Source organism: Microcaecilia unicolor, chromosome 1, assembly GCF_901765095.1.
Source record: "Microcaecilia unicolor chromosome 1, aMicUni1.1, whole genome shotgun sequence".
NCBI classification, from domain to species: Eukaryota; Metazoa; Chordata; class Amphibia; order Gymnophiona; family Siphonopidae; genus Microcaecilia; species Microcaecilia unicolor.
The window spans coordinates 188,683,364-188,711,088 of NC_044031.1; the positions used below are offsets into that span (position 1 = coordinate 188,683,364).

At 43.2% G+C, this 27,725-nt stretch overlaps 1 long non-coding RNA gene across 1 annotated transcript; it reads right to left on the minus strand.

Moving 5' to 3' along the window:
• Nucleotides 1–2,342: 2,342 nt before the first annotated feature.
• On the minus strand, nucleotides 2,343–25,743 carry LOC115460151. The gene is made up of 3 exons (XR_003940388.1): nucleotides 25,637–25,743; nucleotides 3,296–3,303; nucleotides 2,343–2,353 (listed from the first exon to the last, which is right to left on the minus strand). It is a non-coding gene; the product is annotated as an uncharacterized LOC115460151 (long non-coding RNA).
• Between the last annotated feature and the right edge of the window lie 1,982 nt (nucleotides 25,744–27,725).

The following is a 27,725-nucleotide window of genomic DNA, read 5'->3' on the forward strand; positions in this document are numbered from 1 at the left end:
GGGTGTCTCTAGCACTCAGCACATGCTAATTTTTAGCATGTGTTAAATTTTCTAGTGTGCCTTAGTAAAGGGACCCCTAAAAAAACTAGACTCCTACTTTGATAGCCGAGAGCCAGTTCCCTAAGTGATGGTCCGCTTATTTTTTAAATTATAAGATTGGTATTAGACTGGTTTGGGGGGTTCTTTGATGGTGTTCTTATATTTCTATTGATGTAACAGAATCTCAGCATATAAGACATAGCAGCTCCTATTCAGAATCATCGCTTTGACACTAATATTACAAGTGGATGTATATACTGAACAAAAAGACTCCTGATGCAGGCCTCATAGGCCGAAACACAGCTGTGTCGAGTCTTGTTATTCCTCAATAAACAGTTATTTTTATCTGGAGCGTCGTCCACTTTTTGAGTCATCTTCGCTGTTTTGTCTGATGTTCTTATATTTCTACCTCAGGGGTCCTTTTACTAAGGTGCGCCAAAAAGTGGCCTGCGCTGGTGTAGACGTGTGTATTGGACGCACGCGAGTCCATTTTTCAACACACCTGCAAAAAAGGCCTTTTTTTGGCCAAAAATGGATGTGTGACAAAATAAAAATTGGTGCGTGTCCATTTTGGGCCTGAGACCTTACCGTTACCCATTGACCATGTGGTAAAGTCTCACGCGTTAACCGAGCAGTAATGATCTACAAGCGTACAATGTCAATAACCGCCTGGTTAGCGCCGTGCACCGGAAAATAAAATATATTTTCCGGTGCGCTTAGTGGATGTGTGTAAAAAATGAAATTACCGCCTGGGCCACACGGTAGCCGGATGGTAGATCAAAATTGATGCACATAGGATGCACATAGGCACCTATGCAGCTTAGTAAAAGGGCCCCTTAGTGTTTTGGACTTTATTGGATTCTCCTAAAATATAGTTACACATCTGACCTGTAGGTGTCTACATTCTGCATGGTGCCATTTTATAAAATTGGCCCTTATGGGGGAGATTATATATATGGAACCAGAAAAATCAGTACAGAAATCAGTGCCAACTAAGTGTATTCTATAGTGGCATCTAGATTTAAGCACAGTATATAGAATATGTTTAGTTGATATCTCAGAGCTTAAAACTACATGACTCCATTTATACCAATGAAAACGTGGCATAAATCCCAGTGCATAGATTTAGGCACACTGGGCCATATTCTATAACTATGCATATAAATTTTGGAATGCCCATTTCCCCACCCATAACCACATCCCTTTTTGACTGCATGCATTAGAAGTTAGGCATACTGCATTACAGAATGCGCTTAGCGAGTTGTGCTCCCAAATCCTAATTATTGACAATTAGTGCTCATTATTGCTTGTTAAGAGCTGTTATCAATGCTGTTTAGCTAGTTAAGCCAATTAAGTTATGCACATTGTTATAGGATGTGCTTGGATTTCAGCGTAGACCTCTAGGCGCGATATATAGAATCCGAGAGTATATGTCATGATAGTTACATAGTAAATGACAGCAGGTGTGGTCCATCCAGTCTGCCCAACAAGGCTTCCAGTGTTGTACCTGCAGCTCCATGCAGCTTACACCTCTTTATGCCCTGTTTAAAGTGTGAGAGTCATTTAAGTTTTACTTTAATTACATCCTTTTTTGATATTAGGAATGCAAAGCGCAAAAATTTAATACACTTGAGTAAAGGATCTTTTTATGTCCTCTATAAGATACAGCTTCCAAACTACATACAACACTCCAAGCAGATCCTCACCAATGACCTGCAAAGGGACATTCATTTTCTTCAGGTCTTATTTGCAAGCCTCCATAAGTGCATAAATATTGCCATACTGGGAAAGACCAAAGGTCCATCGAGCCCAGCATCCTGTTTCCAACAGTGGCCAATCCAGGTCACAAATACCCAGCAAGATCCCAGAAATGTACAAAACATTTTATACTGCTTATCCCAGAAATAGTGGATTTTCCCCAAGTCCATTTAATAACGGTCTATGGACTTTTCCTGTAGGAAGCCGTCCAAACCTTTTTAAAACTCTGCTAAGCTAACCGCCTTTACCACATTCTCTGGCAATGAATTCCAGAGTTTAATTACACGTTGAGTGAAGAAACATGTTCTCCGGTTCGTTTTAAATTTACTACATTGTAGCTTCATCGCATGCCCCCTAGTCCTAGTATTTTTGGAAAGCGTGAACAGACACGTCACATCTGCTCATTCAATTCCACTCATTATTTTATAGACCTCTATCATATCTCCCCTCAGCCACATTTTCTGCAAGCTGAAGAGGCCTAGCCACTTTAGCCTTTCCTCATAGGGAAGTCGTCTCATCCCCTTTATCATTTTCGTCACCCTTCTCTGCACCTTTTCTAATTCCACTATATCTTTTTTGAGATGCGGCGACCAGAATTGAACACAATATTCAAGGTGCAGTCGCAAAATGGAGCGATACAAAGGCATTATAATATCCTCATTTTTGTTTTCCATTCCTTTCCTAATAATACCTAACATTCTATTTGCTTTCTTAGCCGCAGTAGCACACTGAGCAGAAGGTTTCAACGTATCATCAATGACAACACCTAGATCCCTTTCTTGGTCCGTGACTCCTAACATGGAACCTTGCATGACATAGCTATAATTCGGGTTCCTCTTTCCCACATGCATCACTTTGCACTTGGTGCCCACGTCTTCATTAATTTGCACGTGGATCTCAGATTTATGCAAAAATTCTGGCACCAAATTTTGGGGATGGGTTACTACAGGGGTCAGCTCTACCACTCCAGTGTTTTAATACTCACAGGAAGTAAACACACCCTGCACAAGGGGATTTCTCTTAATGCCTCTTGCTCCAGTGACCTCTCCCCAGTTTGACTGTGCATAATCCTATTTCCTCTATCTCTCCAGTCTCACACAGTGAGTTTCTAAGTCAACATCCCTGGTCTGTACTTATGCCGTCATTGTGATCTCTGTGGGAGTTCAGAGATGACAAGAACCTACTTCTCTGACAAACAAGTTTTAATGTTCACAGACACTTCTATTCTTTCCTTGCCATTTTGTGTGTTTCATTTATCATTATGATGATGATGATTATTATTATTATTCACACTGCTCCCAGTTCTATCTTTTTTGACTCACAATAGCTGGAACGTCAGATTTGCTGTGTATGTCACAGTCAATTTCTGAGGACTCTACCGTGTTAACAGGTGCTTCTGCAGAACTATCTCCTGGATTCTATAAAGGTCTCCCAGATCCACATACAAACTAATTCCTTAATGAGCTGTTAACAATTATTGATGTTAATTAGAACTTACCTGTTGATCTGTCTATGTGCTATTCTGTAACACTGGTTGCCTAAATTGTCTTGCATGCAACTCAAAAGGAGGCATAGCCAGAGGACTGTCAGGGGCATTCCCAAAATTCATAGAATAGGGTCATTTACGCACCCAACTGCCATTGGTTGCACACCAGCATTTACACCAGGTTTCAGCTGGTGTAAGTCCTCTCACCCAACTTTGGCACAGGAATCCACACTAAGGGCTAGATTCTATGGGCCCTGTTTACTAAGGCACGTTAACATTTTTAACGTGCCTACAATTAGCGCACACGCTAACCATGCAGGCGTCTATAGGAATATTGTAGGCACGTACACAGTTAATGCGCGTTAAAAATGTTAACGCACCTATAACGCAGCTTAGTAAACAGGGCCCTATATATCATACCTAAAAAATTGTCGCTGAAAAAAAAATATGTCTAGGTGTATTCTATAAAATGCACCTAAATCTAGGCGTAGTTTATAAAATGCTCCCAACACCCATTTTCTACAACTATATTTAGTCACGGCCATTTACGCCAATAAAAACCTGGTGTAAAAGCCTCCGCCTAAATTATGTATGGAACAGGCATATTCTATAACATTGTACGTAAATTCTAGGAATGCCCATGACCCACCCATTGCCACTCCTCTTTTCAGATCCACGTCTTAGAATTTACACACATAATGTTATAGAATATGCTTAGACATTTGTGAGTGTAAATTCTAATTAATGCCAATTAGTGTCAATAATTGCTGAAGTTCAATTATCAGCGTTGATTAGCTTGTTAAGCTAATTAAGTGCTATTCTATAAAGATTACTTAATGCTAAATAACCTTTACTTAACCTAACTTTGGGTACATTGACTGAATGGCCCTATGCGAATACTGGAGCTTAAGAAATAAGATGAATTAACTGCTATACAAGGAAAGGCACGGTCTTCTCTGTTTTGCTACTCATGGAACAGCTGACCCTGTTGTTGATATTTAGGGTTACAATACATTTAGAACAAAGTTGACCAACAAATTGAAGATTAGTTTTCTGAATTACACTATACATATGTGCTAGCTGTCGCAGCCTGGTAAATAAATTTTTTCTGCGAGCCCACGCTACTGAGATAGTCACAGACTGGAAAAGGCACTACATGCCTGTAAATTAATGGCTGAGAGCAAACAAGATTCCCTTGACACACCCAGGCTGAGTACATGTTAAAAGACATATACGGGGGATGTGCTTTCTGAGACTGCCCTCCCTGCCTCCCCTCACACTCCCACAGCATGTCCTGCTTTTCTTACATACATTGCTTTTGGGGCAAAACTGCATCAATTTTGGACTGATTCACTGTCGCGTCTCTCGCGCTTGCCGCGCTCTCCGGGACCTTGGCATACTTTCAGGCTTCTTCCCCGGGAGCATGGGGTTTGTGAGTCCATAGGCCACTACCGTGGAGCGGCAGTGGCAGGCAAGATCACCTTCCAGGTGGAGAGGAGACAACACTGGACCAGAACCCCGGACTGGAGTTCTACACCGGAACACTCGGAACTGGAACGCACCGGACGGGTGCGCACTGGAGTGGGGCCCGCTGGACTGGACACACTGGAGTGGCCCCACTGGACTGGAACATACAGGAGTGAAACCCGCTGGACTGGAACACACTGGAGCGGAACCCGCGGAACTGGAACACCCTGGACCTAGGCTTCACCTACACTTGACTGCCTTTCCCCGAGGGTTGAGCCCTCAGGTTCTGGCAGCCGGTAGGACTTACAGGAACAGCAGGAATGAAGATCCAGGAGTGCCCCCTGGCACCTAGGCGAAGGCAAGGCAGACAAGCAGGGACTGTCCGGGTTCTGGCAGTCGGCAGGATTCAACACAATGACTAGTAAACTGTACCCAGGCTAATAGGAACGCTATACCCAGGCAAACCAGTCATACACAGGAACATACACAGAGCAAACTCAGGAGACTTGGAAGGCTATACACCAGCTAACAACTAAGCTGTGCCCAAGCTAACAAGTCATGCACTGGAAACAAACGCAGAACACTAGCAAAGCTTTACACAGGCTACAAGCCAGACGGTGCCTAAGCTGGCTAGTCAAGTAATAGGAACAAACCCAGAGAACTAGCAAAGCTATACACAGGCTACAAGCCAGACGGTGCCTAAGCTGGCTAGTCTATCACTAGGAACCAACACAGAGAACTAGCAGAGCTATGCACAGGCTACAAGCCAGACAGTGCCTAAGCTGGCTAGTCTACACCAGGAACAAACACAGAGAACTAGCAGAGCTATGCACAGGCTACAAGCCAGACGGTGCCTAAGCTGGCTAGTCTACACTAGGAACAATCACAGTCTTGGGATAGTGGCTAGCAAGGGCGGCTAGTCTAACACTAGGAACAAATACAGACTCGGGAAGTGGCTAGCAAGGGCGGCTAGTCTAATACTAGGAACAAACACAGAGAACTAGCAGAGCTATGCACAGGCTACAAGCCAGACGGTGCCTAAGCTGGCTAGTCTACACTAGGAACAATCACAGTCTTGGGATAGTGGCTAGCAAGGGCGGCTAGTCTAACACTAGGAACAAACACAGTCTTGGGATAGTGGCTAGCAAGGGCGGCTAGTCTAACACTAGGAACAAACACAGTCTTGGGATAGTGGCTAGCAAGGGCGGCTAGTCTAACACTAGGAACAAACACAGAGAACTAGCAGAGCTATGCACAGGCTACAAGCCAGACGGTGCCTAAGCTAACTAGTCATGCACTGGAAACAAACACAGAGAACTAGCAGAGCTATGCACAGGCTACAAGCCAGACGGTGCCTAAGCTAACTAGTCATGCACTGGAAACAAACACAGAGAACTAGCAGAGCTATGCACAGGCTACAAGCCAGACGGTGCCTAAGCTAACTAGTCATGCACTGGAAACAAACACAGAGCACCAGCAAAGCTATACACAGGCTACAAGCCAGATGGTGCCTAAGCTAGCTAGTCATGCACTGGAAACAAACACAGAGAACTAGCAGAGCTAAGCACAGGCTACAAGCCAGACGGTGCCTAAGCTGGCTAGTCTTAACAAACATAGAAACTCACACAGAGCAAACACTGAAACTGTGTACAGAGCACTCTATACACCAGGACCTTTAGATGAGATGCAAAGGCCAGGACTGTAGTCTTCAAGTGATTAATAAAGCCCTTCAACACCAGAGCCACAGCTGCAGCAATCACCTTGCAACCAAACAGAGGCTTGACACACAGAGCAGTCATCCCATAGGAAGGAACAGCGGGAGCCATCTTGGATACTGGCAAAGAGGAAGAGGCGGCAGCCATCTTGGAAGAGGCATAGCCCACACAGGTGAGGTTCAGTAGGGCAATCAGCACACAGAGCCAGAGAGAACCTAAGACAGACACAGACACAGAGACAAGCAGAAGCCAGCACAGACACTGACTCCCAGAAACAGGGTAAGTCTGAGGGTTGTCACGGCCACGGACGGGACAGTATCCCCTCCTCAAGACCCCCCTCTCGGTCTCCCGGAGGCGGTCCGGTATCCAGGGGTAACTATGGTGAAACTTCCTGATAGGTCTCAAAAGCCAGACATAGATCACTGGGCTGGAAGTCACAATGAAGTTCAAAACTAGCAGACAAAAGTAGAACTTGTGACCAGGAAGCTCCTTCGAGTCACCACGGGGCAACCTCAGGAACATGGATGCATCAAGAGGAACACAATTCAAAAGTAACCCTCCCCTGAGGGAACCCACAATGTCCTGAACCTCTTGGCAAATCCATGAAATGACAGGAACAGAGCTGGAGTCACTACCCCAGCTGACATCAGAAGCTGGGCTGAGGCTCGAAGTGGCATTCCCATCTTGACAGGAGCTAGAAGTCTGAACAGAAATGGATCTGGAACTAGCCCCCGGGTTGGCATCCTACACGGAGCCGGGATAGGAACCCGGACTGGCCTCAACCCCTTGACTGGAACTGGATTCAGGAGCCTGACTGGCACGGGCACTCAGCAGAAAGTCAGCCTCCTGACGAACACTGGAACTTAGGACGACCTCAACATCTTGGTCAGACCTGGAACCGGGAAGAGATTCAGCTGCAAGGCTGGACGCACCCCTCTGACCGGACTGGGACATCTCTCTAGCCTTAGCTTCAGGAATATTCCCCAGGGCAGGATCAGAACAAAGTTTATCACGGTGCCCTTGGAATGTCATCTCATCCTCAAAAGCAGACTCAATATCTTGGCTGGCCTCTGCACTCGGTGCAGACTCAGCATCTTGACTGGAACTACAACTCGGTCCAGACTCCGCATCTTGACTGGACTTGCAACTCGATCCAGACTCAGCATCTTGACTGGAACTGCAACTCGGTCCAGACTCAGCATCTTGACTGGACTTGCAACTCGATCCAGACTCAGCATCTTGACTGGGACTGCAACTCGATCCAGACTCAGCATCTTGACTGGACTTGCAACTCGATCCAGACTCAGCATCTTGACTGGGACTGCAACTCGGTCCAGACTCAGCATCTTGACTGGACTTGCAACTCGATCCAGACTCAGCATCTTGACTGGAACTACAACTCGATCCAGACTCAGCATCTTGACTGGACTTGCAACTCGGGACGCCCTCTGCCTCCTGGCAGGGACGGAACTTTAACTGAGGCTTGGCAGAACACACCCTTTGGACAGGGATCGGAGGCTCGAGCGGAAGCGCCACTCGAACTGGCCTTCGTAGCTTGATTGGAGGTACCCTCCAGACTGGAAGCGGAGGTGCCACCTGAACCACCCTGTGGACTGGCACCGGAGGCTTGGTTAGAAGCCCCCCTCGAACTGGACTCAGTGGCTTGACTGGACGGGTCACTTGAACAAGAACCGGAGACTTGACCCGAAGCGCCACTTGCACAGGAATCTGAGGCTCCATCGAAGGCTTCCCTCGGCCTGTCTTCACAGACATGGTCAGGACCGTCCCTCGGCCCGAACTCAGTGGCTTAGCTGGAGGTTCCACTGGACTCCCTCCTCGAACTGGACTCGACACAGGTGGACTGGGGTCGTAAAGAAGAGCCAACCCACCATAGGACGACCGACTACTTGGCTGAGGTGGCTCGAGCAGAGGAAGTCTCCGGCGTCTTCTTTCGATCTCAGCCTCCGGAGTATCCCGCAGAGCTGGGTTTTCCAGAAGTCTGAGGCGGTACTCGCAGAGCGTGATAGCCGAATCCATGTCAGAAACTGGGTTATAGTGGACCAGACTCCAGTAGACACGCTTTCTTTCCGCTGCTGCTTCAGGAGTAGCCTTAAAGGCTGGATTCGACAGAAGTTCCTCTCGGTACTCCCATAGCCTTAAATAGGGATCCAAAAAAGAAACTAGGCTGTCCTTGGAATCAAAAAAAAAATCAGAAGTTCCCCTCGGATTGTCCATAGGGCACGAACTGATGGGCATGTAGCCCACCTGGACCGATGCTCTCGCCGAACTCATGGCCTTTGCATCCTATCGCGTCTCTCGCGCTTGCCGCGCTCTCGGGGACCTTGGCATACTTTCAGGCTTCTTCTCCGGGAGCACGGGGTTTGTGAGTCCATAGGCCACTACCGTGGAGCGGCAGTGGCAGGCAAGATCACCTTCCAGGTGGAGAGGAGACAACACTGGACCAGAACCCCGGACTGGAGTTCTACACCGGAACACTCGGAACTGGAACGCACCGGACGGGTGCGCACTGGAGTGGGGCCCGCTGGACTGGACACACTGGAGTGGCCCCACTGGACTGGAACATACAGGAGTGAAACCCGCTGGACTGGAACACACTGGAGCGGAACCCGTGGAACTGGAACACCCTGGACCTAGGCTTCACCTACACTTGACTGCCTTTCCCCGAGGGTTGAGCCCTCAGGTTCTGGCAGCCGGTAGGACTTACAGGAACAGCAGGAATGAAGATCCAGGAGTGCCCCCTGGCACCTAGGCGAAGGCAAGGCAGACAAGCAGGGACTGTCCGGGTTCTGGCAGTCGGCAGGATTCAACACAATGACTAGTAAACTGTACCCAGGCTAATAGGAACGCTATACCCAGGCAAACCAGTCATACACAGGAACATACACAGAGCAAACTCAGGAGACTTGGAAGGCTATACACCAGCTAACAACTAAGCTGTGCCCAAGCTAACAAGTCATGCACTGGAAACAAACGCAGAACACTAGCAAAGCTTTACACAGGCTACAAGCCACACGGTGCCTAAGCTGGCTAGTCAAGTAATAGGAACAAACCCAGAGAACTAGCAAAGCTATACACAGGCTACAAGCCAGACGGTGCCTAAGCTGGCTAGTCTATCACTAGGAACCAACACAGAGAACTAGCAGAGCTATGCACAGGCTACAAGCCAGACGGTGCCTAAGCTGGCTAGTCTATTACTAGGAACCAACACAGAGAACTAGCAGAGCTATGCACAGGCTACAAGCCAGACGGTGCCTAAGCTGGCTAGTCTACACCAGGAACAAACACAGAGAACTAGCAGAGCTATGCACAGGCTACAAGCCAGACGGTGTCTAAGCTGGCTAGTCTACACTAGGAACAATCACAGTCTTGGGATAGTGGCTAGCAAGGGCGGCTAGTCTAACACTAGGAACAAATACAGACTCGGGAAGTGGCTAGCAAGGGCGGCTAGTCTAATACTAGGAACAAACACAGAGAACTAGCAGAGCTATGCACAGGCTACAAGCCAGACGGTGCCTAAGCTGGCTAGTCTACACTAGGAACAAACACAGTCTTGGGATAGTGGCTAGCAAGGGCGGCTAGTCTAACACTAGGAACAAACACAGTCTTGGGATAGTGGCTAGCAAGGGCGGCTAGTCTAACACTAGGAACAAACACAGAGAACTAGCAGAGCTATGCACAGGCTACAAGCCAGACGGTGCCTAAGCTAACTAGTCATGCACTGGAAACAAACACAGAGAACTAGCAGAGCTATGCACAGGCTACAAGCCAGACGGTGCCTAAGCTAACTAGTCATGCACTGGAAACAAACACAGAGAACTAGCAGAGCTATGCACAGGCTACAAGCCAGACGGTGCCTAAGCTAACTCGTCATGCACTAGCAAAGCTATACACAGGCTACAAGCCAGACGGTGCCTAAGCTAGCTAGTCATGCACTGGAAACAAACACAGAGAACTAGCAGAGCTAAGCACAGGCTACAAGCCAGACGGTGCCTAAGCTGGCTAGTCTTAACAAACATAGAAACTCACACAGAGCAAACACTGAAACTGTGTACAGAGCACTCTATACACCAGGACCTTTAGATGAGATGCAAAGGCCAGGACTGTAGTCTTCAAGTGATTAATAAAGCCCTTCAACACCAGAGCCACAGCTGCAGCAATCACCTTGCAACCAAACAGAGGCTTGACACACAGAGCAGTCATCCCATAGGAAGGAACAGCGGGAGCCATCTTGGATACTGGCAAAGAGGAAGAGGCGGCAGCCATCTTGGAAGAGGCATAGCCCACACAGGTGAGGTTCAGTAGGGCAATCAGCACACAGAGCCAGAGAGAACCTAAGACAGACACAGACACAGAGACAAGCAGAAGCCAGCACAGACACTGACTCCCAGAAACAGGGTAAATCTGAGGGTTGTCACGGCCACGGACGGGACATTCACCAATTTAAAAATCTGTTGATTCCTTAATAGTTTACTCAATTAAACTACGTCTCCCTCAGTTAATGTCATCAACAACGCTCCTGGTTTAGTTTAGCAAGTGTTTTCCTCATTTAGAGGACAAAAATGCAGTGTATAGTAACTAAGTCAACATAATTAGTTATTATACTTAAATAAAAGTTTTGTCAATTTTACTTGTACTTGTAAAGAAGTACAGAAAACATGTGTTACTTTTACTTTTATCAAAGTATTAATTTCACCAAATTTTACTACTTTTACTCATTTACATCTGATGCTTGCAGCTAAAAGTAAAAGGAGAAACAAGATGTAAATGATGTCTCCTTGGTAAACCAAATGAACGAGCAAAATCTAGAACTGGATTTTCTAATTGCAAAGCTCATCACACAAACAGTGAATCAACTCATCTTCAGTTTTTCTGTTCAGTGAATTTAGCCTATGAGAACAGTGGAGTTGCCTGCATTTTGTTGAATTGGTTTCTGGTCTCCAGCCAAACTGAACAGTGATGAGTTGGGTCACTTTAAAGCAGAGATGAAGCTGAAGCTGGTTGCAATTCTTGGTGAACAAAGTTGGGTGATTTACAGTATTCCAGTTGTTAGTCTGATGTTTTGACTTGAACGTTATATTGTTGATCTGAGAGGAGATCTGTCCTCCAGCTTGTTATGGATGAGGGCATTAAATTTTCTTTGTTTTTCTCTGATAGTCTGTGTTGTTTCCTGGCATGGAATCCCTGGAGATCTTTCTCCAGCTGACCTCCGAGGTTGGTGCTTAGTTCCTTTATTTTTCTTTTACTGTTTTTATTGATACCCCTTGCTGGTACCATGGGTGGATCAATTCTTTTCTCAGCTTCTGGCTAATGCATTTGTAGAGGTCTTCTGCATAGTCAGAGTTGTAAATTGTTGCCAGAGGATTGGTGATTCAAAGTTATTTTAAATTACCATGCTGTCTATTAAAATGTCTTATCGCATATCGTGTTGACATTGTAAGTAGTTATACTATGCCATACTTTGTATTGTTATTTGAATATATTTACTATTGTAATTGTCTGTTGCATATGTTTGATTTATTCTTACTGTACACTGCCTTGAGTGAATTCCTTCAAAAAGGCAATAAATAAATCCTAATAAATAAATAAATAAATAAATGTTGAAGTGATATTGTTCTAGCATTAAGAAATAAAGTATAGGTGGCTGTTTGGTTTCCTTCCGCATGAGTTTCTGCATCTTTTTCTTCATCCAGCTGTAGAAGTATCTTCCATCTGGAGCAGAGAATTGTGATGGCTGTGTTAGTCCACTTGTATATGTGGAAATAAAGGGTCAACAACCAGGTCACAAGTGAATCTTTTTACTAGATTATCTTAATGTATCTTTGACAATGACTTGAAGGTCTTTACTTGTGTGGTGACTCCTAACTCAGAACCCAGCATTTTGCACCTCTAATTGGCATTATTTTCCCCCATGTCGGTGGTTCCCAAACCTGATCCTGGAGGCAGCCCAGCCAGTCAGGTTTTCAGGATATCCACAATGAATATTTATGAGAGAGATTTGCGTGCAGTGGAGGCAGTGAATACAAATCTTTCAGGAATATTCATTGTAGTACATCAAAGCCTAAGTTCTCTAAACCTCTAGGGGTTATCCAATATCTAAGATATTACCATACAATAACCACTATTATTTAATCAATGCTTTTCTATGCCATTTTTATTATATATTTTTTTCAATCTTTGATAGAAATACAGTTTAACCATGACCATATCAAGTCTATTTATCTGCACTCACTCCTGCATTCATTCCACTCTTACATACCAAACAATACTAAGACACTTTGAGGCATATTTTCAAAGCACTTTGGGAGGCTAAGTTCCATAGGTTTCTATGGAACTTTGGGAGGCTAAGTGCTTTGAAAATGAGCCTCAATATATAAATTGCAAATCAATACATATTCTCACAGAATACAAGAACCCTCATTTTACACATAATATAGCGATCGTAATTTCCAAATGATACAAACGTCCCAGCACGACCACTGTAACTATTAATGAACCCTCATTGGATCCTCAGGATAACTTGTCCTTCAATGTTCACTCTGGATACTGATCCAATCTCAAAGCGTCCTCCAGTTGTTTATAGTTTAACCATTCTTCAACAATGATCATGTCACGCGATCGGTAATATTCATTGTAGATATCCTAAAAACCTGACTGGCTGGGCTGCCTCCAGGACTAGGTTTGGGAACCACTGGCCTATGTGCATCACTTTGCACTTGGAAAACAGCAGGGTAACTGATCTGCAAACTCCAAGATGGAAAACAGACAAAGCAGATACGTATATGAAAAAAATAGTATTTAATGGAAATTTTTTTTTATATACGTATCTGCTTTGTCCGTTTTCCATCTTTTCACTTTGCACTTGTCCTCATTAAATTTCATCTGCTCTTTAGATGCTCAGTCGTCTAATCTCATAAGGTCCTTCTGCAAATCCTTACAATTCTCAGCTGTTTTAACAACTCTGGATAATGTTGTATCATCCACAGATTTTATCACCTCCCTCCTCACTTCTACCTCCAGATCATTTCTGAATATGTTAAACAGCATAGGTCCGTCAGATGATGGTTTTGGGATGCATTACTCTATGTGTATGTTTATCTAGAAATACATTAACACTTTTTTTCTAGGTTAAAGTTATAGTTTATTCTGTCATTGCTATTACTATTTAACAGCAAAGTTAAAGAAAGGGAGCCATGCTATTCTGAGGGTATGTGGCAAAGCAGTATTTCTCAAACCAGTCCTGTAGAATCACTTAGCCAGTTTGATCTTCAGGATATTGAAAATGAATATGTATGAGGGAGATTTGCATGCAATAAAGGAAGTATATGCGGATCTACTTCAGGCTATATGACTCCTTGGTGTAGAGATACTTCCTTGTTTCAGCCTTGTTAATACCTCTAATGCAGCGTTTTTCAATGGAGTGCTGAAGCTAGTCTGCAGGTGTGTCGCAGGAGTTGAGGGTCATTTATTAGTAGAGCCAATTAATTTGTGCTGGAATGGAGCATACCTTTTTTTAAGTTTTCTTGTCTCTAGCAGTCAGCAGCAGTAAGAAATGATTCATACAGCCAACCCTGAAGCCTTCTCTCTGATATAACTTCCTGCTTCTGCATAGGCAAGAAGTATCAGAGAGAAGGCTCTGGGGTTGGTGTGAGCTAGATGTATGAATCACTGTTTGCTGCCGCTGCTGCCAACTGCTAGAGACAAGAAAACTTTTAAAAGGTACTTGGGGGGGGGGGGGTGTCAGGAGAGACAAGGGGAGATGCCTGATTGCCAGCTGAAGAGGGAACAGGAGGGAAAGATGTTAGACTATTTGTGAGAGTGGGGGGGGGGGGAAGAAAAGGTAAATACTCGACTATTTGTGTGGGGGTGGAGGGAGAAGGTAAAATACTAGACCATGTGTGGGGATGTGCCTTGACAATTTTATTACCGTGTAAGTGTGCCGAGAGACGAAAAAGTTTGAAAATCTCTGCTCTAATGAAATGACCTATATGATCTTGAAGTCTCATATTTATCATCTGAATTATTCTTATGCTGAGTTCAAGAAAATGTGCCAAAACTTGCAAAGATCTAGCTTTTCTGAGGACCAATAATGCTGCTAGACTGCTTATACTATTAGTAATAATTCTGCTTTTAAGAAATGGAGCCAATCACTTTAGCACTGCAACTCGTTACTAGAGGATGTGTTAACAACAATTAGCATATCTTGGTTTAAAAAAGGTTTGGACAAGTTTCTTGAGGAAACATCCATAATCTGCTATTGAGATAGAAATGGAGAGAGTCACTGCTGTCTCTGAGTTTGGTAGCATGGAATCTTGCTACTAGCTGGGATTCTGCAAGGTACTTGTGATCTGGATTGACTCTGCTGGAAGCAGGATAATGGCTAAATTGGCCATCGGTCAGCCCTAGTATAGCTATTCTTATGAGCACCTTCGGATATGACGGAGGGTGATTGCTCACTTGATCTTCTAGGTCCTTGAGGAGCAGGGGAAGAAGGATTCACTGTAAGGCCTATGCTGTTTGGATGCTTTCCCTGACATCTGACCCTTACACTCTGTCCTCACCAACCCAAATGAGGTCAGATCTAGTCAGGTATTGGTTGTCTAATAAAAGTAAAGAGCCAAGAATTGAAAGGGATTTATATATTTAATAGCAGCCACTACATATATAAACACCTATCTGTGACTTTTTAGCATTGCTATCCAGGTTGTGCTGTCAAAGATTCTTGCAGACTGCCTGGCACTGCCCAGAGAGTGACAGGGCAGAACAGGTTGTCCCAAGCTAAATGGATAGCTGGTGATTTTCAGTCACTCTCTGTGGAGGAGTGGCCTAGTGGTTAGGGTGGTGGACTTTGGTCCTGAGGAACTGAGTTCAATTCCCAGCACAGGCAGCTCCTTGTGACTCTGGGCAAGTCACTTAACCCTCCATTGCCTGCCGCATTGAGCCTGCCATGAGTGGGGAAAAAGTGCGGGGTACAAATGTAACAACAACAAAAAAATTATAAGTTAGGACACCAAAAAAGCTCAGTTCTCTAGTTTCTTCAAACCCGTAGGACACTTGGTTGTCACTACCCTGAACCTAACCCTTGAGAATTCCTTATTTCCCACTCTAGAAGTGGTTTTTCCACCAAAAAAAAAAGGAATACTTTTTTACATAAATTCCATGACCTGAATCCCTTATTAAGACCTAGAATAGTGTGAACTCACTGTCTTAGGATAGCAAAGATGATACAAACAACTGATATGTCTCTTTTTCTTTGACCCCCCCCCCCCCCCCCCCTCAATGGGTTTGGTATTTGGAATCTAACTCCATGCAAGACCTGAGACTCCATACTGTAGACCTCTGTTTTTTCTGGGTGGTAGGAAAAAAGGTAAAAAGACAGATGAAGTTTCTCTTTTTTCTTACCCTCAAGACAGATATGGTATTTCATGGCCAAGGTCTGGAGTTCAGGGCTGGTTGGGCTCATTACCTGTCTTAGGAGAGCAGGAAAAAAAGGCAAAAGGCAAATTTTCTCCTTTTTAGGGGCTTTTGTACTCCTCTATGATATCCTGTAATTTTCTATAAGGGTCTTCCAAATGGGGAAGCTATCTGCATACACCTCCTCTATGATTTCATCATACAACTATCAGGGTATGTGGTACCTCTGCAAAACACCAACCACATAAGCTATCAGCTATTGAGTAATACTGAGGTCTATAAGTTAAGCAGTAGGACATTTTAATGACTTGAGTCACACAGAAAATTAGATCTTAAGGAGCTTAACCTTTAAGCAAGATGTTGGGTCTGAGGTGAATAAATTCCATTTATTTCTCATACAATAGACGTGTGTATTACTAATTCTTTTATTTCTTGACTTTTTTTGTGGATATGGCAGCTTATGTGACTGATCTTTTTGTTTCTGAGTTGACTTTTTAATGCATGCAAAATGGCTTTGAATAGTGTTAAAGTGTATTTTGAAATACTAGGTAGTGATGACATTCATCAAAGCAGGAAATGGGTACATTAATTTTCCATTGTTGGTTGATAAGCCCAATTGCCTCAGGGATAAATAGTTGCTGTATTCCACTGAACATGTTTACTTAATAGATTGGAAGCAGAACTATTTATCTTCAAGCATATGCTCCAAAGCAGGAGGCTATTATCTTCCAGATGAATATATTATTTTTCATTTTTACACTTAGATTAAACTGGAAAATTGTTTCATTTTGGGATCATAGTAGAAGAAATGAAAAGTAAATAGATAAGATCTAAATTTTATATTGGAAGTATTAGTTGGGAACAAGGCTAGACTATGGCATAAACAAATTATGCACATGCCTAGGACTCATATGTTTACTGCCAGATGTGCTTCAATCAGTCACCTAAGCCTTAATCCAACTTGGTGGAGAGCTGGAGTGATCACTGGCCAAAGCAGATACCCAGGGTATATCTGGAGTTCTCTCAATCCTAAAAATTGTCTCCCCTTCTCTGCTTAGCTTCCTTTTTTGCTCTATAAAGTGAGCACTGGAGACTGAGGCAGGAGATGGAGGAGGTGGTAATGGTGCTGTTGCAGCTACTTTCCAAACTCTTGCCTCTCATTGGTTAACCCTAGGGTTCAAGGATCAATCAACAGCAAGAAACATGGAAGTACCTTTACTGGCTCCTGTATGGACTACAGGGAGAAAGGAGGTGGGAGTTGAGAAACAGGGGAGAAAGCAAGAGTATGAGTGAGTGAGGGAGACACAGAGAAGAAAAAGCAAGAGTATACGCATGTGAATGAGGAGAGATCAAGAACGGGGAGGTAGAGAAAGAGTATAAGTAAGTGAATAAGTGTGGCACAGAGGGGATACAGCAAGTGTGTGTGTGTGTGTGCATGTATTTGTGTAACTGAGAGGGAGATCAAGAGTAGGGATGAAGAGCTAGAATGTGAGTGTGGGGAGTTGGTGAAAGAAAAGAAAAGAGAAGAGCAGGGTTGGAGTTTATGGTGTCCTGGACCAACTTTTGTTTTTGCGCCCCAATGCCCCACCTCCCACCTGTCCCAAACCCCTGGCCCACCCCCTATGTTGGGGCCAATCTGGGGATATGAGCTACACAAACTACATATAAATAAAATCTGGAAAAAAAAATTGGAACATTTTCCCACCTATTTCCCAGCTATTTGCAGGCTCAATGTGGCTTGCATAGTACTGTCAAAGGCGTTTGCCCAGTCAGTTGATAACAAGTACAAGGTTGAAAAGTGATCGTATGAGGTATATGTGGAGGGTTGGGAGGGATGAAGATTGCGTATTGTCCAGTACGGTCAAAGTCATGTTGTGTTGCTGGGTGAAGAGGTTTACGTGGGGTCATTGGGGTAGGTCTTTTTGATGAGGTTGGTTTTTACTGATTTCCTGAAGTTCAGGTGGTTGGGGATTATTTTCAGGGCTTTTGGGAGGCCATTCCATAGTTGTGTGCTTATGTAGGAGAAGCCGGATATGTACGTTTTACTAAGGCGCGCTCATATTTCTGGTGCGCTAAATGATAGAGATGCCCATAGGAATGCAATAGCATCTCTAATGCTTAGCGTGCCCGCAATTTTAGCGCACGTCAAAAAACATGAGCGCATCTTAGTAAAAGGGGGTCTTCTATGTCAATCTAGCACAGGAAACATATGGTCAAGATTACCAAGACAAACCTGATAAAATGACAGAAGCTTGAACTAGCTGATCCCAACATTTTTGAGATGTATATATCGTAAACACAGAGCTAATACATAGAAGAATTGCATGATGTAGTATTTTGAAAACCAAAACCAACATTTTAAATTCAATTCTTCATACCACTGGAAACTTATACAACTTAAATAGTATTGGGGAGGGGGGTGATATGATCAAACTTACGTGTCCATCAAAATTCTGGCTACAGCATTTTGGATTAGTTGCAATGTTTTTAAGTATTAAGCTGATAGACCCCAAATCAAACCATTACAACAACAAATAACGTAAAAAGTAAAAGAAAAGTAAAATAACATTAAATAAGTAAAAGAAAAGAACACCATTTATCAAATAAAAAAGCCTCTCTCATTCATAACAAGATCATTCAAACCATAAATCATCCTACCTCTATTAAATCCCAATAACCATTCTTTGGAACTAAAAATCAGCAAATAAGTGCTCCAAAAATGATGAGTGAAAGAAAAGAAAAGTATTTCTGAATAAATAGAGGAAGAAGATTCACAACTTATTCTTCCCTTTTGCATCAACTAGGTGGATCCTAATGCAGAGTGAGAATCTGGATTACTAGAGCAGATGTTACTGAAGAGCCTAAGAAAAATATTAATAGCATTTAAAATGGCATCCTTAATGCCAGGATTGAAGCCTTGATGACTGACACTACTGCTTATAAATTTCATGTTAATTCAACCCATATCTCAGAAGTGAAGGCTGTCATCACTAACCTTATGAACAGAATTGCAAAAACGATATAAAAGACTCAGGGAAGCTCAGAGCTGACTACTAAGCCCCAGGGAAAAAAAAATGTTAAAGCAATATAAGAGAATCAAGATAGGCTGGGATTTATAACCTTGAGAACAGAGAAGGTGATTCATTTCATTTCATTTATTAAAATTTATATACTGCCAATTTGGCTAAAATGTTAATCATAGTAGTTAACAAGACACAAATTTAAAATAAAAAAACTCATTCACTAACAGAAATGTCCTAACTCATCCACATCCCGCAAACCAAACATACACACAAAATTAAAACAGGCCTAGCCCTGACAGTAACAAATTAAACTGTCTCATTAATATGATATGTGGCCTCCCTGTTTTCTATAACAAGTGTTTATTGCTTGGAATATAACTTTGAAAATATTTCTATAAATATAAAACATTAAAATATATAAATGTGGCCTTCTAAACTTGCTTAAGGAAAAATCATGACCTTAATTTGTTTCCGAAGCGCCAACAAATTTTTCTCCAATCACACTGGAACCATACTGGTTCCAGTAACTTGTTCCAGACCTTTGGAGCTGACACCAAAAATGCTCTGCTCCTCCATTTCACCAAGCTGATGAAACCAAAGGAAGGAATAGACAAAAGCAGCCCTGTACTGACCACAGATGGCTATTAGGAATACAGCGTTGCAAACGCTCAGCCAATAGGCCAAATTGCTGAAAATTCGAAACCTTGAAAATTAGCATCAACCACTTAAACCTTATTCTTTCTTCAACAGGCAACCAATATAACTTTGTAAGAACATTCCACCCAAAACAATGCAAACATCCATGTTTTGAACTATTTGTATTTCTAGCACCGGACTGTACCCAGCAGTAATTGGGCAGTGTCGTGGGCTGCCCGGTTACTACCGGGTTAGTGCAGGAGCCCTTACCACCACCTCAATGGGTGGCGGTAAGGGCTCCCCCCTGAAATGGCGGCGTGGCAAGTGCTGTACTTGCCACCCGGCCATTTCCTGCAGGAAAGCAAGACCTTCCCTTTTACCAGCTGCGGTAAAAGGGGGACTCGGCACGCGTGTAAAACACCAGTGCCGGCCCCCTTTGCCACAGCTTGATAAAAAGGGCCCTTAAAGAGGCCCTATATGCGCTAATATTTATGACAGGTCTATGTAAATGTTAGCACCTATTTGTCACATTTATGCATGCAACTTACAGTATTCTGTAAGTAGCTTGTGTAAATGTTGGCCGTGCCTAAGGCCTGCCCATGCCCCTCCCTTGTGAACGCTCCTCTAACAGTTACATGCTATGCCGTTTAAGCATGAAGATGTAGAGTAGTGTGCTCCTACCATTTACACACATAAGTGTTCACTTATCCGCATGGATGGCAGGATTCTATAAATTTAAGCACAAAAGGTGTTTACATTTAGGCAATCTATTATAGAATGAGGGGGAAAGAATTATAGCTTCCATGACTGTAGGACAGACCTGCAAATCAATACAAGGCTTAAGTCGCTCAACTATATGCCAAAGGCCAGCTTAGTTATATGGAAAGGTAGTGTTTCTGCCCATTCTCTTCTTGCATCAAGCAGACACCAAAAGATTTGATGGAATCTCTAATAAAGATCACCCAACCACCAGTCATTGGCTTTAACTTAGTATCCATCCAAATGCTCTCACAAAATATAAGCATTCATTGAAAGCCATGCAGCATTCACTTTAGCCTGACATCAAATCTGAGATTTTCTTCAATATTTACACTTAGGAACACTTGGCTGCTGCAAAGTGTTTTCACACTCTCCAAAATTACTCACAGAAACCTGAATGATGATATTAAGAGCCAACATAGCCCTTCCATTATCGGGTGCTTTTCCAGCTCCACTCATATTCTCAAATGCTTGTTCACCCATTTAGATATGCAACTTTTTTCACCTCTCTAATGTCTCCACCCTGAATATATTTATTCCAGTTCAGAGGTAGGTTAGATTAGCCATTTCAGAGATGCTCTACAATTGCCTGTGCTGATGCTTTCTGGGAATTAATGCAGCACTGAAAGTAGGATCTCTTGAATGATAGAGAGCTTTAGGAATTGGTGTGGTTGGGAGTGGAGGTTGACTTGTCAGCTCAGGAGGTAGGCCCTAGGGCTTCTTAGATCTCTCCAGGGGAGTTGGTGACAATATTAAAAACTGTTTGTGTGTTAGTGGTAAAAACAGTCTCTTTCTCTGAAGGCAGTTTGGGTTATTGTCAATATTGAGAACTTCTTTGACTGAATTAATCAAATCTGTATTTCTACCTGTGATACATACAGCCTCATTGTAGATAGAACATAGAACTCAGAATTGAGACTTCCAGGTTGGAATATATTCGATTCTGGCAGTATTTTAGAAAAGGATCTTCCCACATAAAGCCTTTTCTGAAATACATGCAGGAACGCACATGTATGTAATTGGATACATGCAGAAAGAGCAATCACTTTAAATTTGTCAACATCTAAAATCAATGGAGGCAACTTGGCAAGCTACACATCTAAACATTGACACAACATAGTATTTCAGAAAACAGAGATGTAAGTGCCAACACATAGACGTGTATGTTTGCCATTCTGGAAGCCTCCACATTAAATGCTTTAGTAGAGGCTGTAATTATTGGGACCTAATTGGCTTCAGCTTTCTGATGTCATCCTGTCTCCTGTTTTTATCCAACCTCCTTGGGTTCCTACAGCCAGCAGTGATTCACATTTAAATACCATCTCCATGGCTTTCATTCTGCCCTGTCCCACCCTCTCTACTGCAACTTCCTGTTTTGATGCTAAACAGGAAGTTGCAGTAGAGAGGGCAAGGCGCAATAGGAGGAAAACACTTCCAAACAAGTAGTTAAAAAACAAGCGGTTTAAAAATCCCACCAGCAGTTCAGAGGGAGACAGCCTCCAGGGGTCCCACCCTTCTCTGGCCAGCTCTATCTCCTGGCTTCCTCCCACTTGACCCCGTCACTTTCTGGCTCCTCCGCAATAGCCACTGCCTTCTTTTCTTTACCCCGCACCAAGCGGTTACCTGCTGTTTGAACTTTCCACCTTTGGATCTTCTGAGAGCTGCAATATCCATCTGCCCCTCTTGCCTCACTTCCTCCTTCTTTTCTTCCCCCTTCCATTCCATGGGCTCCTCGCCCCACCCATTCTCCAGCTGATCCTCCTCCCCCTTATTAGTTCTGCTTAAAGGCTACCCCTCCATTCCTGGACTCTCGACCGTGTCTTGGGTTTCACTTTTACCTGCCTTCCCCTTGGGCTCCACTGGGGGATGCTGTGATAGGAAGTCTTTGATTCTGTTATAAGACCTCCTCAAGGGCTGCTGGGAATCATAGTTTTTACCCTGCCTCCAGCCCTCCGGGGAAAATGATCTATGCCTTCTCCTGACATGTGGAACTCCTTGAGCTAAGAATCTGGGTTGTCCCCTCCTCTGGGCCTTATCTTCTCCGCCGGTACCCCCCCCCCCCCCCCCTCCCCCCGTTCCCTTATCCCCTTCTTCACAACACCCAGAAGCAGTTGTAAAGCACTAATCTCTCTAATTATAGACATGAATTAATTTCTCTTCTGAAAGCGTTTGGTTCCACTCTAGTCCCACATAACCACACCCTTTTGCCATACTGCACGTAGCACAAATTTACACATAGAAGTTATTCATTTCTCATTTTTTTACATTTATCCAGCGTTTATATTTAAACGCCAATCATGAATAGGGGCTTCTAAATTAAGGGTCTTCCTCAGATATAACAATTATGTACTATAGCATATGCTCACAGAGATGTGAAAGCCAAATGCCCACTTTGCAAAAAACTGAGAATACTGTTTTTAAAGACAGCCTTGGTCCAGAATAAGCCTGTCTTGAAAATGTACCTAGATGAAGAAACATAAATTTTTGTTGTTGTTTTCAAGGTCTCCATGTGTTTCTCCTCCTGTTATGCTTACAAAGTACCTTGTAGAGATCTTGAAATCTCCACTTGAGGTAATAGCTTCCATTTGTAGGTTATACTCAGGCTCATTTTCAAAAGAGAAGGACGTCCATTTTTTGACATAAATCAGAAGATGGACGTCCTTCCCCCAGAGATGTCCAAATTGGTATAATCAAAACCCGATTTTGGACGTCTCCAACTGCAAGGACGTCCAAATTTCAAGGGGGTGTATCGGAGGCGTAGCAAAGGTGGGACTTGGGCGTGTCTAACATTTGGACGTCTTTGAAACATAATCGAAAAAAACAAGGAAGTTCCTGACCAACACTTGGACGTTTTCACCCGGACCTGTTTTTATTACGAATAAGGCACAAAAAGGTGCCCGAAATGACCAGATGACCACCGGAGAGAATTGGGGATGACTTCCCCTTACTCCCCCAGTGGTCACTAACCCCCCTCCCACCCTCAAAAAATATCTTTAAAAATATGTTGTGCCAGTCTCTGTGCCAGCCTCAGATATCATACTCAGGTCCAAGACAGCACATGCAGGTCCCTGGAGAAGTTTTAGTGGGTACTGCAGTGCACTTCCGACAGGTGGACCCAGGCCCATACCCCCCTACTTGTTACATAATTGTGGAGGAAACAGCGAGCCCTCCAAAACCCACCACAAACCCACTGTATCCATATATAGGTGCCCCACTTCACCCGTAAGGGCTATGGTAGTGGTGTACAGTTGTGGGTAGTGGGTTTTGGGGGGCTCAGCACACAAGGTAAGGGAGCTATGTTCCTGGGAGCATTTTATAAAGTCCACTGCAGTGCCCCCTAGGGTGCTCGGTTGGTGTCCTGGCATGTCAGGGGGACCAGTGAGCTACAAATGCTGACTCCTCCCATGCCCAAATGGCTTGCATTTGGACGTTTTTGGCATGGACATCTTTGGTTTTGAAAATCGCCGAAAGTCAGAAACATCCAAATCTAGGGACGTCCAAATTTAAGGATTTGTACGTCTCTGACGGTATTTTCGAAATGAAAGATGGACGTCCATTTTTTTTTAAAATATGGGTTTCCCCGCCTCTGGATTTTGCCGTTTTGAATGGACGTCCAAATCGCAACTTGGACATTTCTTTCGAAAATGCCCCTATCTCCTCTTTTCAGAAGAAAAGTGAATGTGGAGGAAGAAGCTCATGACAGTTTCATTTATACAGTTTGGATTTTATATTCTCCTTGGAAACTTCTTAAGAAATGAAGATGGTAATAGTTACTCCCCTAGTTTATTTAACCTAATCTGAGATTTATATTACATTGGCTCCCGTGAGGGACAAGGCAGATTACAAAAGTAGTAATGCAACTACAAAAATAGGCAAATTACCTGGGAAATACAAATAGATTTTTATTTATCTATAGGTATTTCATAATTATATCCAAGAAAACATCCTGTAACAGAAACAACAGGGTATTACAGTACAGTCTTCATTATCCGACCTTTGGTAATCCCACCATCTGGCATATCTGACAGATGACTCCCCCCCCCCCCCCCCCCATTGATGTTACAGCATTTATTTCTATTAAAAAATTTTGAGAACAATGTTTAAAAATTAGGAACTCTATGCCTTTGTGTATGCATTGTTTGAGGGGTTTATGCAATGTTTTCCATATTAACTGACTTTTCAGTTTTTTGACAACGGATTAGTCCCATTTAGGTCAGATAATCGAGACTGTACTGTATTTTTATTTCTAAGGTACAAAGTAATAAACTATTTAAAATAAAAAGTATAAATGCCCTACTCTACCAGCCCACAATACATGAGGAGCCGAGGTTCAATTCCAAGAAAAAAAAATAAAGAGAAATACCAAATATACTCTTTAAATTGAAAGTAATGGAAAGGAAAACTGGACACAATTAAACCATGGTGTGGATATAGAAGATAACTGTATCAAGGGTATTGGTGATCCTACAGATTTAGAATTCAGAAACACAAGCAAATGTGTAGGATCAAAGTATACATAACTGACAGGACTAAACTTTACACATTTGCAAGGATAATTTAACTAAAAAAAAAGTCCTCCCATCTGAAGAACCCACAGTCTCAAGTTCAGAAATTGATGTCTCCTTTTTTTTATAGGCCTAACTATATCCGGATAGATTCTAATCTTGCAATTATGGAAAAGGACATCTTTATGGAGAAAAAGGAGCTTTAAAATCCTATCATGATCAGGTTCAAGTACAAATATCACAATCAAGGTAGTTGGCATAACACCAACACTATCGTCTTCCAAAGTTTGTTAGATTTAAAGTATCCAATGACACATCCAGACCAGGTGTCAAAAGGCTGTCCAGAATCATTTTTAACATATGGAGGTATGACAAAACAGTGGATTTTAAGCCTGTATAACTGTATTATTTCTTAAAGTGTATTTCTCTAGTTTGGCCAGCAGATGGTGCATGTTTATGTTTAAAGCTGTTAAGAGACCTGACTGTTCCCTATTTAGTTAACACAGATAAGAAGTAACCTGCAGTGATGTGGCCAGCTATTTGTAAAACTTGTTGTTCTGGGCTCTGATTGGCCCAAAAACTCAAAATTCATCTAGGAAATACTGGATTTTTCTCCAGACTCAAGTAGAGAGAGAAATGCCTCTTTACTGAGATCCTGCAAACAGTTATATTCTGTAATCTGTGAGCAGCTACATTTCCTATACTTCTCAGATATTATTTAGATAGTAAACAAATGTTTAGATAGTGTTATAATTGATTTATATTCAGTTACCTATTATTATATGCTGTTTTGTTCCATCTGTTTTTATGGTTTACTGTTCAATATTTTTTTCATGGCAATAAACAATTTTAGTTTATTGCCACTGCTTCTCTGGACTGACTAAGAATCCTGGTGGTTTGTGTGTTGGATCTGTCGGTGCTTTCTAGGACCACTGAGAGTGTAGCCCCCAGGAACCTAGAAATCACTGGGGAACACCTTGAGAGTGGGAGACTCACCCAGTGGCGGTTGAGACCCTGTCGGGGAGAGGAGGGTGCTAGTGTAGAGCACAAGTAGCAGGTGCAGGTGGACCTGAGCTGGGGATAGACCCTCTAAAAGTGGCAGCAGGGTAACCCCTGGCAGGTGGCTAGGCATTTCGAGACAGGAGGTAAATAATATACATGAAAAATTGTTGGAAATGATTGTTCTGGAACCTTAAGGATCTCCAAAAAGTATCAATTAAAGGTAAAAAAAAAAAAGGCGCAACTGCTGAATGAAGAGCTTTCTTTCTTTACATGTTATTTAAATCCCCCATCTTATTGTGTAAAAGCCTATTATCCTTTAGTAATGTCAAATGTTTATCATTAATTTTTTTTAATATCTCCTAATATCTCCTTCTACTGAATCCAAATGCTTTTCTGAGGAAGAAATATTATGCTCCAAAGCAGTCATTTGAACCTTAGAAGCTTGAATTAGCATAGATAAGGTCAAATATTTGGGGGGTGAAAGAGGACTCTAGTCTCACCATAATGTCCCAAAGGGACTCCAAAGTTATAATTGTAGTTTTAGAAGAAAATACAGACTTAATTCCTGTGTCAGCTCAGGAGGAATCGTCTGTAGGTGAAACAACGACCTTTGGCCGCATCTTCTATAGAGCCGCCTTTGGTTTGTGCTGTTGTTGGTAATGCAAATAAACTCAGCACCTCCTTGGCTGTTGTAAAACCCATCACAGAGATCTCAATTCTTTCTTCAGATATAGACAGAGGCCTTCTTGCTCATGGCCTCTCATGGCTGGCTTTGAGGGTGGAATCCTCACACCTGGGCTCAAGGTAGTTTCCACCTCAGGAAGAGGGAGTGAATGACTCCCCAGCATGCCCTGCTTCAGCAAGGCATCATGACAAGATCAGACGTCCAGAATGGAAAGCAGTACGGAAAAGAGTTAGCAGACTCCATGGAAAAAGTCCGCTGCTTGTCCCTTCATTTTGGCATAAGGCAGTAAACAAAGGTAATAACTTAACAAAACATTCAAGGAAAAGGGGGAGTCAGCACAGAGGCAACCTTTCAGCATTTCTCTATTGCCATCTTCCCTCTCCATCAATTAAATTGATTTAAATTGGTGTAAAATTAACACATTTTTTAAATCCAAGAAGTATCTCGGTCACCTTCCCTACAATGATTTTATAGAATGCCACTAGCAGACAATCCACCTTATTTTCGAAAGAGAAAGACGCCCATATTTTGACCCAAATCGGGAGATGGGCGTCTTTCTCCCGTGGGCGCCCAAATCGGTATAATTGAAAGCCAATTTTGGTCGTCTTCAACTACAATCTGTCGCGGAAACAGGCAAAGTTGACGGGGGGGGTGTCGGAGGCGTGGTGAAGGCGGGACTGGGGCGTGGTTATCGGCCGAGGAGAGATGGGCGTCCTCGGCCGATAATCGAAAAAAGAAAGGCGTTTTTAGTGTAAATTTGGGTCACTTTTGTTGGACCCTGGTTTTTCACGAACAAGTCCCAAAAAGGTGCCCTAAAAGACCAGATGACCACCGGAGGGAATCAGGGTTGACCACCCCTGACTCCCCCAGTGGTCACTAACCCCATCCCACCAAAAAAAAACCACTTTACAAAGTTTGTTTCTCAGCATCTATGCCAGCCTCAAATGCCGTACCCACCTCCATGACAGCAGAATGTGTTCTATCCTGTAACAGCCTTTCCCTGGTTCTGATGTGGCTCTCGGGTGAGTGTGACACCTTTTCTGTTATGCGCACTGCAAAGTCACATCAGCAATGCATTGTGGTGGGTGTAGGGTAGTGGGCTCCATGATTCCACTAGCTTGTGTTCAATGCTCACGATGTTGGTAGTTGATAGGCTCTACTCCCATGGTGCTTTACCCCTGCTTACTGGGTCAGAGTGTGCCCTGTTGTGTTTCTGGT